This window comes from Pseudophryne corroboree, chromosome 2 (assembly GCF_028390025.1).
Source record: "Pseudophryne corroboree isolate aPseCor3 chromosome 2, aPseCor3.hap2, whole genome shotgun sequence".
Lineage (NCBI taxonomy): Eukaryota > Metazoa > Chordata > Amphibia > Anura > Myobatrachidae > Pseudophryne > Pseudophryne corroboree.
The window spans coordinates 234562711-234578461 of NC_086445.1; the positions used below are offsets into that span (position 1 = coordinate 234562711).

At 44.9% G+C, this 15751-nt stretch overlaps 1 protein-coding gene and 1 long non-coding RNA gene across 2 annotated transcripts in view; one reads left to right on the top strand and one right to left on the bottom strand.

Annotated features, from left to right (window-relative positions):
- LOC135011556 (uncharacterized) overlaps nucleotides 1-15751 on the bottom strand; it is a 295015-nt gene that overhangs the window by 266561 nt on the left and 12703 nt on the right. The gene's annotated exons all lie outside the window — the stretch shown is intronic.
- LOC135011530 (retinol dehydrogenase 7-like) overlaps nucleotides 1-15751 on the top strand; it is a 237625-nt gene that overhangs the window by 80045 nt on the left and 141829 nt on the right. The window contains exon 2 of the mRNA XM_063952470.1: nucleotides 2589-2750. The gene's annotated coding sequence lies outside the window, so the exon portion shown is untranslated. The remainder of the gene's footprint in view (nucleotides 1-2588; nucleotides 2751-15751) is intronic.

The following is a 15751-nucleotide window of genomic DNA, read 5'->3' on the forward strand; positions in this document are numbered from 1 at the left end:
GAGAAATAGGCAGTAATGACCGTCTTTTAGCGTTTCTGGTTGCATAGATACTTTGACATGGTGGTTCATGGGGTGAAACCCAGTTTCCACAATTTGGGCAGTGTTCATATCCTTCTGGAACACAAAACTGACATACCGGACACAATTTGTACATTATGTACCTGGGCATGAAAAGCTGTAGAAGCTGTGTCTTGCCCCCTTGTTTCTCCTCTCCGTCTGAATTGCACCCTTTCACTTATAGTTCCCGATTGTGGACTATTGTTTCCTGGACTCATAACTTGATTCCAGGTGTCCATCACTCGTCTAAACATAAGGGGAGCTTTAGGTGGCCAATTTCTTTGCTTTGATCTTGTTGGGGTTTCTTGTGATAAAGTATCAGGACACTGGGGCATGCTCTGTACACATAGCTCAGATAAATCATTTGGGTTTTCAACCACAGATCCTTTCAAGATAGGGCTGACTATTCACCACTCCTTTCCTGGCTCATCTCTTCTTAATTTCACTGTTAGTGAGCCTGTAGATGATTCCATTCTGTTCATACTAGGGGTACCTGGGTGTGCATGCATGTCTGAGTATAGGGGTGGGGCATAGAATGGAGGTGCTGTTGCTGATGTTACAGGCAGTGAGTTTAATGCTGGTTGTGGTGCTATTGGGTACTCTGGTACATTGGGGAAATCATTTTCCTCATCTCTTCTTCTATTTTCTGCTTCTAAGTCTTTTGCTACAGTGATCCAGATGGATACTTGATCTCTACAATTATGTTTAAATATCCAACTCTTGTTACAGGAGGCAAATTTTTCCCATATCTCTAGGTCTAGTGTCCCCTCTGACGGAAAACCTGCTCTTTTGAAAATTTTACTTATTCCTTTCAGAGCTTTCCTCCCCTCCCTGTTACTAACAATATCCACGGGTTTGTCGGGCCCTGACATCTTTACAGACCGCGCTCCCATGCCTGGGTGTGCGTGTGCGGAACCCCTCCTGATGTGGTATTTTTGTAACCCCATATGAGGGACTCAAAATCTCCTTGTGAGACGCTGACTCTGAAGAATTTCTTCTATCCTTGCACCTAAAGAGCTTCTTAAATCCATCTGTGGACAAATGACTGGGGTTGTAGTGTTACCCCTTCCTCCCTGTAATGGTGGAAAATCTATTAGTACTGCTCCCCAAGTGAGACCTGCATAATAGATTATTTCTTCTGGATCACTGAGGTGCGTCCCTATAATTATAGTTAAGTTACTCCAAGGGTCTATCCCCCTGCCTATATAGACTCCTGCTTGTACCAGTACCCGTGTTGTCCCTTGTGTTCTTGGTAAGCTCCCCACTATTCTTGGAATATGTTCACCTTGTGTTTGGAAAAGTATGTGTCCTGTGCACCTTGGGCAATCATACCCGAGTCTCCTTGCTATTGGGTCTACCATTAATTTTATCCCTTGTTTCCTTTCAGACAGTAACTGTTCTTTGTCACTGACCCAATCCTACACCTTAACTGTCTTGCATAGGGACATACAATAGGAGAATGCAAATTACCTTGCCTCCCTTGTTCAACTGGGGTACCAACATGCGTTCCTACTATAAGTGTAAGGTTTTCCTAAGGGTGGGTTTTTGATTTAAAATATGCAGCGGGGACTGCTTGGATTGGTAGAATTCCTACCACCTTAGGTGCTCTTGATCCAACAGTTTGAATTACAATATATGCAGTACAATGTGTGCAGGAGAATCTAGTTACTGGCACTGGTTCCATCGTCTAGCAGACACCCGACTCCCCCCACCTTTTCAAAAGCATATCGACAGAGTACATACAACAGTGCAAGGATCCCAAGACAAAGGGTGACAATAAGTACTATATCTGACAGACTCTCGACAATCTCTTATATCTGGTTTTCCTGTCTTCTGGATACCCTCTCACTGTTATGTCTGTTATCTGTGTACGCGGCAGCTGTTTGAGGCTGTATGGGCAAATGGGTCTTAAACCTGGGATTATGTGGTTCCTAGGCCAATAGGTTATGATGTTAGACCAATCATTCTCAATGTAATGTTCCAACAATTCCCTTTTTAAATGGCTGCCTATTGTACAGTAAAATTAATCATCATTTTCCACATAACCAAATGAGACTTCAGTGCTTGTAATTGCCACCAATCTCGGTGCTACGGACCCTTTGTATTTTCTTAACAACAACACGGGTACAAGATTTGCACACACCTCTTTGGTTATTTATCAATTCAAACTGTTTATCAGCATTAGAATATACCTTGGCCATACGCCACCTTATGGGTTTTTTTTTAAAACAGTTCTGTTTTCTTAATAAACCTGTATTAACATTATCAAAATGTAAAAGTTTCCTGGATATTTGATTAATTCCCCCTGTGCACTTGAGACAAATTAGCTGAAGATATTTACCCACAATTCAACAGTATGACATACATGTATGGTACCTTAAAAAAAAATTACTTCTGACTGACACTGGGTTCTTTAAGATATTCTCTGATCTTCCCAACTGGACTTCCACAGATACATACAAGAAGCGCTGAGTCAAGTGAGCAGGTAGAAATCTACACATTAAATCTCACTTACCGTTTTTTTTTATCAGTGGTTCCTGAGAGATCAGAGGATTTGTTGCCAGTGGAGGAGATGCTGGAAGATCCCGGACGAGCGCCCTGAAATGTTAGGGTACTTTGACTACTCTAGGTCTGGTCTATCAACTCTCTTCAGTCATCAGTCAGAACTCTGTTCTTGTAGCAACCGGTTGGAGGTCAGTAAATGAAAAGATCACACACAGGATTATGTGTAACCTAGACAGATCATGGCTGATCCGCCCAGGGCCCGTTACGGGTTTATTTTTATAGTCTGAGAACAAAGGAATAATGCGTGCCAATATATTTAGCCAATCAGAATACACCATGTATGTCTTAGAACCTGAAATACATCAATTGTCATACAAGATTTTAATTAGCAATTAGAGCATCCTTGAATATGTTTTATTGCTTTGTGATTATCAGCCTCTCGGACATATAGACAAGACATCCTTTCTGATGGTCAAAAGGGTCAGGGTCCCACTGTTCTCGATGTTCAGACATATTGGCGATCTGCCTGACTGGCCTTGGATACATCTGGTGTTGTATGTCTTTGAACAATTCATGCTTTGAATATAATATTCTGAGTATACAGTTTTCTGAATATCTGTGCAGTATTTAAGGATATATCAACACATTTTTGATTAACAGTAAATTTCTCAATCAATGTGGAAAAGCTTGAATCAATATATATTTGCTATACTGTGGAAGCTCTTACACCATCAACTGGGTAGCAGTGCACAGTACAAACAAATACAACAATTTTTTTAATGTTTTTACTTTTTTTTTTTACTGACATAAAGGAGCCAAACTGTCAATGCTGATTGGGGTTTTGCGCATGTGCAAGCACATGGAGGCCACAATATTTTCACATAGGAGGGTTGCCCTTAAATTGCTGAACATCACCCACTCAGGGGCAGCTGGACTTAGAGATAGATATCTAAATATATTGTGGCAGAGACAGCATCTTTCCATGTGAAAAGCTGAATAAAGCCACGTCAGTATACGGGCCACCACCTAAACCCAGAACTCAAGTCCCAGTATTTAAACCAAAGGCTCCACCTTACTTGGTGTGCTTTGAGTGCTACGAGCCTGGTCATGTGCAGCGGGACTGCCCGAAACAGGGCGAGCCGATGGATTGCAGTGTGGGGACAATGGCGCAGCTTTTGATCAACATGGCGGCAGTGGGGGTATCCCAAGCAGAGTTCTCCCTGTTCCGGGTGCAGGTGCATGTGAAAAGCTGGGAGATTTGGGCCCTGGTGGATACCGGCAGTGAGCTCACCATTGTCGCGGCCACGTGGTTCCTCCGGGAGCTGACAAGGTCCAGCCTCCTGTCAGGGTGTTGTGTGTCCATGGCGATGTAGAGGAGTGCACACGTGTTTACTTACCCATGACCGTTCAAGGTCGGTTGTTAAAGGTGGTAGCGGCGGGGACCTCCAGATCCCCATATCCGCTGATCCTGGGCCGGGACTTTCCATTGCTGCAAGAGCTGGTTACCTGGCATGCTACCAACAAACCGTCAACCACCGAAACAAACCATCAGAAGCCAGAGACAAGAGACTACCAAATTTTAGCATCCGGGAGAGAGGCTGCCGGTCCCAAACCACCCCAAGAGACTGAGTCTGAGGCCCATTGGAACCCAGTTGGTGGGAAGATATGACTGCAGGACTTTGGGAGAGATTAATGCGATGACAGCAATTTAGTACACGCTTTTGAGACTATTAAAGTAGTTAACGGCAGGGTAGTTGATGCTTTACCATCTGAGGGTGTACCATATTTTGTTTTGAAAAATGATTTTCTATATAGTGTTGCTACTTTACAAGGAAAAAGGTAGATCAGCTCTTGGTTCCCCAAAAACTGGAGCGGTTGGTCTTAGAAGCTGTCCATACGCATTTGTGTGGTGGCCATCTAGGGGAGGAGAAAACACTCCAATGCATTCAGTTAAGGTTCTTTTGGCCCAGTATCTATGCTTGCATTAAGAGGTATTGTCAGGAATGCCCTGTCTGCCAGAGGACAGCCCCTCAGCCAGAGTTTAGAGCTCTACTGGTACCCATCTCTATCATTTCCGTACCTTTTAAACGAATTGGTATGGATCTGATAGGGCCAGTGGAAAAATCTGCTCGAGGGCACCAATACATATTGGTGGTAGTTGATTATGCCACCAGGTACCCAGAGGCTATACCCCTGCGCAATATGAAATCTGGCACTACTGCCAGAGAACTACTTACCATGTATACTCACTTAGGAATACCGAAAGAGGTCTTAACGAACCAAGGTACACCTTTCGTGTCTAAACTCATGAAAGATTTATGTCGGTTGTTAAACGTAAACAGAATTACCACCTCGGTGTACCACCCGCAGACAGATGGCCTGGTAGAAAGATTTAATAAAACCCTTAAGCAAATGATAAAGAGGGCAGTGTCACAAGAAAAATGAGATTGGGATCTGCTCCTACCTTACTTGATGTTAAAAGAAGGGTGGGAAGAACAACCATGCCAGGACCCTAACATCGTTCAGTTTGTGGCCCAGTTATACGGCCGACTAAGGCAGTTTGCGCCACTACTGAACAAACACATGGAAAGGGCCCAACAACGTCAGAAACAGAGGTATGACGTCACCTCAGTCAACCGGTCCTTTAATCTGGGAGACAAAGTGTTAGTGCTGGTGCCCACCACAGAAAGCAAGATGTATGCACAATAGCGGGGCCCTTATGAGATCATCGAGGCAGTGGGACCGGTCAATTACAGGGTCCGACAGGAGGGTAGAAGGAGGGGGGTACAAGTCTACCATGTAAACCTGTTAAAACCCTGGAAGGTAGCTAAAAAGATTTCAGAATGCCAGGTACCCATTGAAGTCACACTTACTCCTGAACAGAAATGGGAAGTGGTGAACTTGGTGAAATGCTACCAAGACGTGTTTTCTGCCATTCCGGGAAAGACACAGATCATCCAACATGATGTTGTGACTCCACCCGAGATGGTCATTAAACAGAGGCCATATTGCATACCCGAAGCGAAGTGGGCAGCGTTAAAGCAGGAGGTGGAAGAGATGTTATGCCTAGGGGTTATAGAGGAATCCACCAGTGTGTGGAATAATCCAGTTGTCCTAGTACCGAAGCCTACAGGTGCCTTACTGTTCTGCAATGACTTCCGTAAATTAAATCAAGTGTCCCAGTTTGATTCTCACCCTATGCCCTGGGGTTGATGAGTTGGTAGAAAATTTAGCCAGTAGTCAATATCTCACTACACTTGATTTGACAAAAGGTTATTGGCATATACCGTTAACAGAAGCTGCTAAGGCAAAAACAGCCTTCTCTACCTCAGAAGGCTTATTCCAATATAAAATGCTCCCATTTGGTTTACTTGGTGCCCCAGCAACCTTCCAGAGAGCTATGAATAAGTTGCTGCGGCCCCACAGGAAATATGCGACTGCATATTTAGATGACATTGTTATTTTCAGCTCTGACTGGGAGTTACACCTACCAAAGGTAGAAGCCGTTTTACAGTCTCTATGGACACACAAGTTTACCACCAACCCTGAGAAATGTGCCATTGGTATGATTGAGGCCAAGTATTTGGGGTACATTGTGGGCAGAGGACAGGTTAAACCTCAACCTAGAAAGGTAGATGCAGTCCTCACCTGGTCTAGACCTAAATGTAAATCACAATTTAGGACATTTCTCGGTTTGGTCGGATATTATCGCAGGTTCATAGAGTGGCTCCACTAACCGAATGTCTTAAAAAACAATTCCTAGACAAGATAATGTGGTCTGGACCAGTGGAAACTGCTTGGCAGGATTTGAGATGAGCTTTGTATACTGAGCCTGTCTTGCAAGCTCCTGACTTTAAAAAGCAATTTGTGTTACAAACGGATGCCTCTGGGACAGGATTAAGAGCAGTCCTCTCCCAAGAGGTAGATGGAGAGGAGAAGCCCATCCTCTACCTTAGCCGTAAATTATTGCCCAGGGAGCGCAGGTACTCAACTGTAGAACAGGAGTGCTTGGCCATTAAATGGGCAGTGGAGTCATTAAGGTATTATTTATTGGGACAAGAGTTTTTGTTGGTCATAGACCATGCACCCTTACAGTGGATGCATACAAACAAAGAGGTGAATGCTCGTGTGACCCGTTTGTTTTAAGCTTTGCAGCCATTTAAGTTAAGTCATCGTCCGGGGAAGCAGCACCTCAATGCCGATGCCCTTTCCAGGAGGTTTGTAGGTCCTGTTCCTCCAAGCAACCCTATGGTGAAGCTAGGGGAGGGGGAAGAAGGTGAGGTGGGTGACCTCTGGAAGGTAGTGGTAGGCTGTGTACATTAGCGGATGACACAGGTTGGGGTGGGCTAGGCAGAGAGCTCATCTAAAAATAGTGTAGCTTCACCAGGGTGGTTGAAGCTAAGGGGGGAGGAGTGTGGCAGAGACAGCATTTTTCAATGTGAAAGTAATGTGGAGGATCCAGACCAGGTTTTGGAAGCAGTAGCAGAATCCCAGGTGTGTGATCAGCAGCACCTGGGATTTTTTGATACCTTGCTCTTGACGGTGGAATAGCTACCCAAGTGATAGGCCGGGATGTGTGGGATTAGACTAGGGACCACTGGAGCCTATGAAGAGTCTGCCATGCTGAGAGTGCCTGTATGCTACTGCCTGTAATACCGACTGCATATGGATTTAACTTGCTATGTGGTGACTTGTTGTTCAAAATAAACACTGAAAGTGTTCATCTTAGTCCTGGTGTTTGTGATCCTTGTCACAATATATTTATATACTGTAGCTACCTCTAGGGATCATGTTCCAGACTGTGCACTAATTATACATTATATATGTTACATTATACTGCATGGGAATATGGAGTATTTTCTACAGTGCTTTCCTGTTATTAATCTGGTATATAATAATGCATGCACTAACAATATTTACGTTATATATTTATTAAAGGGCCCAGACCATGCACTCTTTGATAGATAGTCAAGACTCTGTGGTGATTGGCCACACCCCTAAGCATGGTGCCCTACCACTGCATTCCCCCATTGGGCCCTTCATGCCCCAGTCCGACACTGGGGCCAGCCCACAATAAATAGCCACACACTGTAGGGGCTGAAGCTGAGTGCAGGGAAGAGGATGGCCATGGAGGCAAGCAGAGAAGGGCTGTGTGGAAGAAGGATGTGGAACAGCTTGAAAGTGGATTATATCCATCCTGACACTACACATGGTAAGCCTAGATGGTGGCTGTACTGCACTTGCGACCCAGTACATTGACTATTGGTTTTGGTGGAGTGAGCTGCTCCCTTGCCCCCCTTAACCCTACCTACCACATTCTTGCACCTATATACAAGCAGGTGAAATCTGCATGTGCAGTCCGAAATTGGGTAGATGGTCTTGTACGCATATGTGGCCTTTCCAGCTCAAGCATGCATTATGTACAAGGAACTTGAAGGGAGGAATAAATCAGCATTATGCTGATGCTGGGCTGCCAAAACAGTCTCCGCAGAGATGTAGTTTTACACAGGACCTATCTGGGTGGGTGTTTTACTAAATAAAGTTTTACTAAATAAAGTTCCAAAATCAATAATCTGAGAAAAAAAGGAGAAATTCTTTAAATAAACCCCCACAAGATTATATCGCCCCCAAACCATTATAGAGAGCTGAAAGCACCGTATCTCTGGGATTGCATCCCAATAAGATCAGACACGTCTTAAAAATAAGAAAGCAGTTATAAATCACTCATCCCTATCCAGGTGATTGAATCCACCAAACCACACAGTGCAATTCTTTTCAACCTGCATTATTTGTCTGTTTAATTAGTAGTGAAGGAGCTATTTAATTCAATTACTGGCTTTACTTGTAGTACCACTATTAAAGTGTGTAATATATATGTATATTTATGACATTTATTTGATGTAAGTGATGTGTTTAATGGATGTCGCTGTGCACAATATCTGGTGATCTTCAATGGAGCTCTTATGCCAGAACTGGATGCTTGCTACATACTGTACAGCCTTTTGGGGTTTTATAGTAGAGTTAGCTATTGACCATCAATGGTAACAAACCATTGATGGTCAAATAGTAATAGGTACAAAATCCCTTGTTGCTTTTTCCCGTAGCTGATGCCGGGACACTGAGCCTAGCTTCCATGACATAGGCAAATGCAGGGGGGTTTCCGGTTGCCCAGAAATCCCCCTCCTCTTGGAAAGTGGCTCAAATCATGACAATAGCAAAGGTATGTAATGCAGTTACTAGAGCCTCCGCCACACCATGCAGTTTAAGGGACAGAGCAGAGCTGCTGCACATGCCCAGCTTCTTCCACCAAGTTTGCTGTGTGTGTGGATCTGAGTCCTTAATCAGTGCTCTGGACCAGAGAGTAGCTGCCAGGAAGAAGACACAGAAGCCTTGCCATGAGGTGGGAGAATGTGTGCTTAGAAAGTGCAGTACTAGTTCTATTATGTTTGTGTATTTATTTATTATGGTATGTTTAACCTTTTCCTGACCCCTTACTGTATTTATATTATTTAAAGTAGCTGAATACCCATGCTTCGTTACGGAATTTCAAGTATTTTCGTGCGTGTAACTTTCATTCAGACACACTTCCTGGTAAACTACATTTTTAGTCTATCCTTCAGGCTGGAGAATGGCCAGGCTGTCAGAGGAGCCGACTCTGGAACAGGCAACATACAACTGGCCATGGGAGAAGTGGTCATTCCTCAGATCCACACCAGCCACTTTCAAACTCTGCCCCTGAACTTTGTTAATGGTCATGGCATAGCAGACCTTTACCGGGTACTGCAACCGTTTGAACTGGAAATGGTAGTCTGATGGGATCAGAGGAATTCTCCAAATGAAGACAGTTTCAGGTGGATGCTAAAGAAACCCTAACAATCCTCCAATTTAAAATGAAGCAAAAAAATCGTCAGATTGTCAGTAAAAGAATTGTTAAAAATGATTGCTTTTAAACCAAGATTAACATGCTTCTAAAGATATATACACTTACTTAGTCACTTAATTTGGTATTATTTGTATGCAACAACCAAATCTAAATCTTATCTGGATTATGAGATAATGAAGAATTTATAAATAACACATTTCAACCCTTTTCACCCGTTTGGGAGTGGCTTTTTAAAAAAAATCCCTTCTTAGTTGGTGCCTACGTCACAAAACAAAGCAATTGTCTAATTTCAAGTTCCTAGTCCTCATAGTTTTGGAGATTTTGTGATGAGTCGGTGAGTCAGTCAAGTGGTATTTGGCTTTTATATATGTAGATATGTTTGATACTACAGACCATCAATAGTGTTACATTTTTATATTGTAATCCATTCTGTATCCATTGTATAAAGAGTCCAAACTGTACATTAATGTCCAGGGTCGGTACTAAGATCTACTACAGCTCCCATACACTCCAGCACTTGTTCCAATGTTCCACGGTGTGGAAGATTGTGGATTGTATTTGAAAACCCCCTCTAGAAATCTTGCATTTGCCACTGCATTAAGTCTGTCCCCAGGTTTTGATTAGCCATGGGCCAGTGAGTGAAAAAGCAGGGATGACCATCGGCAGGGTGAAACAAATACATAGTTTGCTACCATCTATGATTCCTTTCAGTTTCATTATCTATGGTAACTATCGATGATGAGCGCACCATTTATACTTTCTAGAAACCCCTCCCGTCAGTACTGTGTCAAAAAGAGGGGCTTGAGGGTGAGGCAGAAGAGTCTAGCGGACAAAGCAGAGTAGTTTTAAGTGACTATCAGCAGTGGAAAGGCAGTCTTTAGTTCTGATGGAGGGAACCTGAATCGAGCTCAGCTGCATAGCTGTCACAGAGGGCAATATGTGGCTGGCAGCATGTGAAGGCAGGACAGCTTGTCTGAGTGGGGCCAATCAGTAGCTGCACTGTGATCTTCGGTCCTTACAGAGGAGGAGACTGGAGTAGCAGAGAGGGAGTGCCCCAACAGAGACCCTACAGCAGCCAGCCAGAGGAGGTGCAGCTAGGGCTAGCAACCAACCTACCAGGAGGCTTCACAGTTTGGTGGAGTTGAGGCAGAACAAAGCCAGGCAGATGTACTTGTATTAGAGAACATTTCATAGCCAGGCAGCAATGAAAGAGCTCAAGATAGGGCACTATCATACTAATCAGAGATCTTGACTGTGAATCCATTAATCCCATGATAGGGAGCAAGTAATGTACCGAAGTAAAAGGGATTACAGTTAAAATAAGCAGTTTACTAAAAATAAAAAATCAGCAGAAGACAGGCGCCAGATTCTATATTGCCAGCCTTTGCAGCAAATAACGGTTCCATCAGACCATTGGGACATTAAAATATTAATGCAGTACTGAACTTCTGGTGAAAATTTCCAGGAGTCTACTGTTTAAGCCCCCATACATCTAAGTATAATTTCCCTGATTCCACAACCTGCTCGGACCCGCCAATCCACCGATCAAATGTGCTGATTGGACCTGCCAATCAGGGGCATCAGAACATTTATGGGCTGGGAGGGGGCAAGATAGATCCTCATTTGGTGCCCCCTGGGGAGCACCGTAGAGCACCGTAGAGGAGGAGGAGGAGGGGGTACTATGGGGACAAAATGGAGGAGGCACCATGGTGGGGAGGAGGTGGGAAGAGGGAGAGAGAGAGAGACTAAGTGTCAGGGAGAGTGAGGGAGAGAAAGGGGCAGTGTCAAGGAGAGAGGAACAAGAGGAGAGGGCGTTGGGAAGAGAGAGAGAGATGAGAGAGAATGTTAGGGAGAGAGAGAGAAGCTAGAGAGGAGAGTGTTAGGGAGAGTGGAGAGAGAGTGTTAGGAAGAGAGAGAGAGAAAGGGTTAGGAAGAGAGAGAGGGTTAGGAAGAGAGAGAGGAGAGAGAGAGCATGTTAGGGAGAGTGAGAGGAGAGATAGTGTTATAGAGAGAGAAGCGAGAGTGTTAGGTAGAGAGAGAGAGAGAGAGAAAAGAGACAGTGTTAGGGAGAGAGAGAAGCGATAGTGTTAGGGAGAGAGAGTGTTAGGGAGACAGAAGAGAAAGAGTTAGGGAGAGAAAGAGAAAAAAAGCTGAAGTGTTAGAGAGGAGCGAGAGTGTTAGGAAAAGAGAGAGAGAGCGAGAGAAGAGAGAGGAGAGAGTGTGTTAGGGAGAGAGAGAGGCGAGAGTGTTAGGTAGAGAGAGAGAGAGAGAAGAGAGTGTTAGGGAGAGAGAGAGAGGAGCGAGAGTGTTAGGGAGAGAGAGAGTGTTAGGGAGACAGAGGAAAAAGAGTTAGGGAGAGAAAGAGAAAGAAGCTAAAGTGTTAGAGAGGAGCGAGAGTGTTAGGGAGAGTGGAGAGTGAGTGTTAGGAAGAGAGAGGAGAGCATGTTAGGGAGAGTGAGAGAGAGTAGAGAGTGTTATGGAGAGAGAAGCGAGAGTGTTAGGTAGAGAGAGAGAGAGAGAGAGAAGAGACAGTGTTAGGGAGAGAGAGAGGAGCGATAGTGTTAGGGAGAGAGAGTGTTAGGTAGACAGAGGAGAAAGAGTTAGGGAAAGAAAGAGAAAAAAGCTAAAGTGTTAGAGAGGAGCGAGAGTGTTAGGAAGAGCGAGAGGAGAGAGAGAGAGAGAGAGAGATTTAGGGAGAGAGGGTGGAACAGGGAGAGAGATGGAATGAGAGACACACTATTGTACCTGTCCTGATTACACAGCAGCACGGCCACAGGTCTCTGGGTCTGGGCACTCTTCGACATTAAGCCATGCCCCTAAAACACCGGCAATTTGCGGCACTGCTCTGCTGGAAGTTAGGGGTGGGGGAGTACCATTGCTTGGTCCCTGTGCTGCATGGAGGTTGGGATGTGTCTTTAAACTGACCGCACATCGGTCCTTATGTGTACATTGTCCGGCTCCTCTCATGTTTGGGGGGAAAAGAGCTGCCCCACCCATTCCAACGCCTCTGGTGCCAAATGATGGTCAGTGATCCATTGGTGAATCAGGTTAAAAGTCCTAGATTTTTCTGATCCTGTCCATTTTTGGTTGGGATCAGTGAATTTGAATTTTTAAACTTGTTTTATGTTCCCGATTCCCCGACCCAGTTGTTGGGAGATCAGGAAATTATGTCAATATGTCACAGATTTATTGGGGCCTTTACTCAACAGCTGTGACAGGAGTCTTTTCATTCATCTTCAAGTGGATTCACACCATATTTTTGTAAAAAGACAAGCCACATTACTAGATGGTCAACTTTTAATTCAATAAACCTAAGACACTATACTAGGAGATCTCTAGCAGTCAGTCAGTTAAACTATCATTCTAAACAACATATACTAAGCTGAAGGAGCTAGTTACATTTATTTATCAGATATGAATCCAGATTCATGTATGTTATGTGCACCACCAAAAGTATCGCCATAAGAAGTTCAAATTCCTAATATGTAGTATTGTTAAACCTGTAGTGCTATAAAATGATGCATATTGGTGTGTGTGTGTGTGTGTGTGTGTGTGGTGAGTAGGGAAGCTTGTTTACTTATTCCAATGGTGTTTACTTATTGCAGTGATACAAAAAGGGAGGTAAAAATGTACCCTAGCTACTGAGATCTAAAGAGATTGTGTTAAATATTTTCTCTAATGTCCTAAGTGGATGCTGGGGACTCCGTCAGGACCATGGGGTTTAGCGGCTCCGCAGGAGACAGGGCACAATAATAAAAGCTTTAGGATCAGGTGGTGTGCACTGGCTCCTCCCCCTATGACCCTCCTCCAAGCCTCAGTTAGATTTTTGTGCCCGGCCGAGAAGGGTGCAATCTAGGTGGCTCTCCTGAGCTGCTTAGAATAAAAGTTTAAGTTAGGTTTTTTATTTTCAGTGAGTCCTGCTGGCAACAGGCTCACTGCTACGAGGGACTTAGGGGAGAGAAGTAAACTCACCTGCGTGCAGGATGGATTTGCTTCTTAGGCTACTGGACACCATTAGCTCCAGAGGGAGTCGGAACACAGGTCTCACCCTGGGGTTCGTCCCGGAGCCGTGCCGCCGACCCCCCTTGCAGATGCCGAAGTTGAAGAGGTCCAGAGGTCCGGAAACAGGCGGCAGAAGACTTTCAGTCTTCATAAGGTAGCGCACAGCACTGCAGCTGTGCGCCATTGTTGTCGGCACACTTCACACCAGCGGTCACTGAGGGTGCAGGGCGCTGGGGGGGGCGCCCTGGGCAGCAATGTATTATACCTTTTTTATGGCTAAAATACATCACATATAGCCCTTGAGGCTATATGGATGTATTTAACCCCTGCCAGATCTCACAAACTCCGGGAGAAGAGCCCGCCGTTTTAGGGGGCGGGGCCTATTCTCCTCAGCACACGGCGCCATTTTCCTGCTCAGCTCTGCTGTGAGGAAGGCTCCCAGGCTCTCCCCTGCACTGCACTACAGAAACAGGGTTAAAAGTCCTGTCCTCTATCAGAGCATTCCCTGTGTGTGTGCTGTGTGTCGGTACGTGTGTGTCGACATGTAGGAGGACGATGTTGGTGAGGAGGCGGAGCAAATTGCCTGTATTGGGATGTCACTCTCTAGGGAGTCGACACCGGAATGGATGGCTTATTTAGGAATTACGTGATAATGTCAACACGATGCAAGGTCGGTTGACGACATGAGACGGCCGGCAAACAAATTAGTACCTGTCCAGGCGTCTCAGACACCGTCAGGGGCTTGTAAAAACGCCCATTTACCTCAGTTGGTCGACACAGACACAGACACGGACACTGACTTCAGTGTCGACGGTGAAGAAACAAAGTATTTTCCTTTAGGGCCACACGTTACATGTTAAGGGCAATGAAGGAGGTGTTACATATTTCTGATACTACAAGTACCACAAATAAGGGTATTATGTAGGGTGGGAATAATCTACTTGTAGTTTTTCCTGAATCAGATAAATTAAAGTGTGTGATGATACGTGGGTTTCCTCCGATAGAAAATTATTGGAGGTATACCCTTTCCCGCCAGAAGTGAGGGCGAGTTGGGAAACACACCTTAGAGTGGATAAGGCGCTCACACGCTTATAAAAACAGTGGCGTTACCGTCTCCAGATACGGCCGCCCTCAAAGAGCCAGCTGATAGGAAGCTGAAAAATATCCTAAAAAGTATATACACACATACTGGTGTTATACTACGACCAGCAATCGCCTCAGCCTGGATGTGCAGCGCTGGGGGGGCTTGGTCGGATTTCCTGACTGAAAATATTGATACCCTTGACAGGAACAATATTTTATTGACTATAGAGCATTTTAAGGATGCATTTCTATATATGCGAGATGCGCATTCTGGCATCAAGAGTAGATGTGATGTCCATATCTGCCAGACGATGTTTATAGACATGACAGTGGTCAGGTGATGCAGATTCCAGACGGCACATGGAAGTATTGCCGTATAAAAGGGGCGGTCCATCGGACCTGGTGGCCATGGCAACAGCTGGAAAATCCACTTTTGTTACCCCAAGTCACATCTCAGCAGAAAAGGACACAGTCTTTTCAGTCTCAGTCCTTTCGTACCCATAAAGGCAGGCGGGCAAAAGGCCAGTCATATCTGCCCAGGGTTAGAGAAAAGGGAAGAAGACTGCAGCAGGCAGCCCATTCCCAGGAACAGAAGTCCTCCACAGCTTCTGCCAAGTCCGCAGCATGACGCTGGGACCATACAAGCGGACTCAGGTGCGGTGGGGGGTCATCTCAAGAGTTTCAGCACGCAGTGGGCTCACTCGCAAGTGGACTCCTGGATCCTACACGTAGTATCCCAGGTGTACATTGGAAATTCGAGACGTCTTCCCCTCACAAGTTCCTGAAGTCTGCTTTACCAACGTCTCCCTCCGACAGGGAGGCAGTATTGGGAAAAAAATTCACAGGCTGTATTCCCAGCAGGTGATAATCAAAGTACCCCTCCTACAACAAGGAAAGGGGTATTATTCCACACTATATTGTGGTACTGAAGCCAAATGGCTCGGTGAGATCTAAAAGATTTGAACAATTACATACAAGGGTTCAAATCAAGATGGAGTCACTCAGAGCAGTGATAGCGAACCAGGACGATATGGGGTCACTGGATATCAGGGACGCTTACCTACATGTCCAAATTTTGCCCTTCTCACCAAGGGTATCTCAGGTTCGTGGTACAGAACTGTCACTATCAGTTCAGACGCTGCCGTTTGGATTGTCCACGGCACCCCGGGTCTTTACCATGGTAATGGCCGAAATGATGATTCTTCCTAAAAGAAATATGGA